The sequence below is a fragment of the Sardina pilchardus genome, chromosome 16 (assembly GCF_963854185.1).
Source record: "Sardina pilchardus chromosome 16, fSarPil1.1, whole genome shotgun sequence".
NCBI lineage: Eukaryota > Metazoa > Chordata > Actinopteri > Clupeiformes > Clupeidae > Sardina > Sardina pilchardus.
In genome coordinates, this window is record NC_085009.1 from 33,318,668 (window position 1) to 33,321,167 (window position 2,500).

The 2,500-nt window shown below is 52.5% G+C and overlaps 1 protein-coding gene across 1 annotated transcript in view; it reads right to left on the bottom strand.

Annotated features, from left to right (window-relative positions):
- The window catches only part of ppargc1a (peroxisome proliferator-activated receptor gamma, coactivator 1 alpha), a 46,305-nt gene that overhangs the window by 43,288 nt on the left and 517 nt on the right, over positions 1–2,500 (bottom strand). The gene's annotated exons all lie outside the window — the stretch shown is intronic.

The window sequence follows — 2,500 nt, forward strand, 5'->3', positions numbered from 1 at the left end:
ATATTGCTAATATTCTAATATTGCAATGTTCTAATATCGTTATGTTCTAATATTGCAATGTTCTAATATCGTTATGCTCTAATATTGCTAATATTCTAATATTGCAATGTTCTAATATCGTTATGCTCTCCAGGTTCTCCAGCACGTTATGTTCTAATGTCTCTGTGCTCTAACTGTTCTCTGTTCTAATGTCTCTGTGCTCTAACTGTTCTCTGTTCTAATGTCTCTGTGCTCTAACTGTTCTCTGTTCTAATGTCTCTGTGCTCTAACTGTTCTCTGTTCTAATGTTGTTCTCCGGGGTCCTCGAGGAAAAGCTAAACGACGCTGCTGACATTTCATGGCGCCGCGCGCGACAGCTGTTCTGCCGCCTCCAGACACAAATCATCAGCCGCATGTGCGCGCGATCGGAGCTCTCGCGACCCCTCGGTCTGCCCGCCATCCTCCGCCACCGACCTTAACCGCGCGTTCTCATCGTAAAGGTGCACCGGCGATGTAAACAAATCCCGGGGCGCGTGCGGATCTTCCTTCCGCACTTCGCGCTAAGCAAGATTAGTGGCTCACGCGGGACACATCTCTGCATTCTAATGTGGCCTCCGGAGACACGAGCGGGAGCAGGGGCACTTGTTTCATCACACACACGCACACACACGAGCCTCCATACACTCACAAACACCGCACACACTAGGCTACTCAGAAGCACACACTCCCCTCAATATCAGTCCCACACCGAGACAAAGAGGAACACACAGCGAGACATCATGACGGAGGCTCGTCTTCTGAAAGCTCTATTTTGAGGCCGTGCGTGTTTGTCAGGGGGCACGAGAGCCTGGCGACAGGGAGAGCGCGTGCAACTGGCCGCAAAGGGGCAACACGTGCACGCGCACCGACTCCAGAGTTCGACTGAGGCCACACGCGAGTAGGAAAGAAAAGTTCAGCACACGCGCATGTGAGATTTACATTATTCTGTGATTATACGGGCGATCATATAACGGACAAAACGGAGGTCCGGGGCTGCTTGGAATAAACATGGTGCGAACACACGCAAAGACACACACACACACACACACACACACACACACACACCTCGGACATCATGACACAGACATTATTCAGACTTGCACACGATTAAAGGGACACAACGACCCACGTGTAGACCACATGAGGAGACGAAGAGAGAGAGAGAGAGAGAGAGAGAGAGAGAGAGAGAGAGAGAGAGAGAGAGAGAGAGAGAGAGAGAGAGAGAGAGAGAGAGAGAGAGAGAGAGAGAGAGAGAGAGAGAGAGAGAGAGAGAGACTCTCATTCTCAGAACACTGCAGCCCGCCTACCGGGATCCGCTTTGTGTTCTATTTACACCACGAGCTCTCTCTCTCACTCACACACACACACACACACACACACACACACACACCACCGACCCTCCACGCGACACACACACAAACACACACACACACACACACACACACACCGAAGCGCAGTCCAGTCCAGGAGGCAGCCGTTACCCGGTGGGTCTCGGTGCCATTCCATCCGCCCGCTGAGTCGGACATATACCACACACACACACACACACACACACACACACACACACACACACATATATATCAGCAGCACAGCCGTTCAGACACTTTAATAACGACGGGCACACGCGTGCGAGCCACCCGGCCGCTACTGGCAGAACGGGAGAAAATCCTCCGTAGGCCTTTACCCTTTAAACTACTCACAGAGCCTGTGTGTGTGCGTGCGTGCGTGCCTGCGTGCGTGTGTGTGTGTGTGTGTGTGTGTGTGTGTGTGTGTGTGTGTGTGTGTGAGAGAGAGAGAGAGAGAGAGAGAGAGAGAGAGAGAGAGAGAGAGAGAGAGCTTGCATGTAGTGTGCTTGTATATGTATGTATGTATGTATGTATAAGAGACAGAGAGACAGTGTGACAGAGAGAGAGAGAGAGAGAGAGAGAGAGAGAGGGAGAGAGAGAGAGAGAGACAGAGTGTGACAGAGAGAAAGGGAGAGAGAGAGAGGGAGAGAGGGAGGCAGTGAGTACGTTCAGTATGTCTCCATGTCGCCGCCACAGAACGGAAATGTCTCCAAATAAACTTGTGCGCTAACCAGTCCAGCGGCAGCTTGTGCTGCAGATTCACCAACAATAACTCTCTCACACACACACACACACACACACACACACACACACACACACACACACACACACACACACACACACACACACACACACACACGAGGGCTATCCCGCCGTGGACGGCGATCTACCGGGAGCCCAACGTAAGCACAAGAGAAAGGGACGCGACAGCAACGGAAACGACAGAGGATTCCAGTCGGGAGCGAGCTCACGGGAGTCCGTAGATGTTGCTATGGAGTCGACACGGCTCGTGCTCCTCCGCAGGCAGCCCGGTGCTCTCCGTCAGCCTCGAGCCTGCAGCTCGCTTGCGATTTCTCATCTTCGCAGGGGACGTGCTACCGCGAGACACAATGGCTGTCACGGGAGACACAACCGAC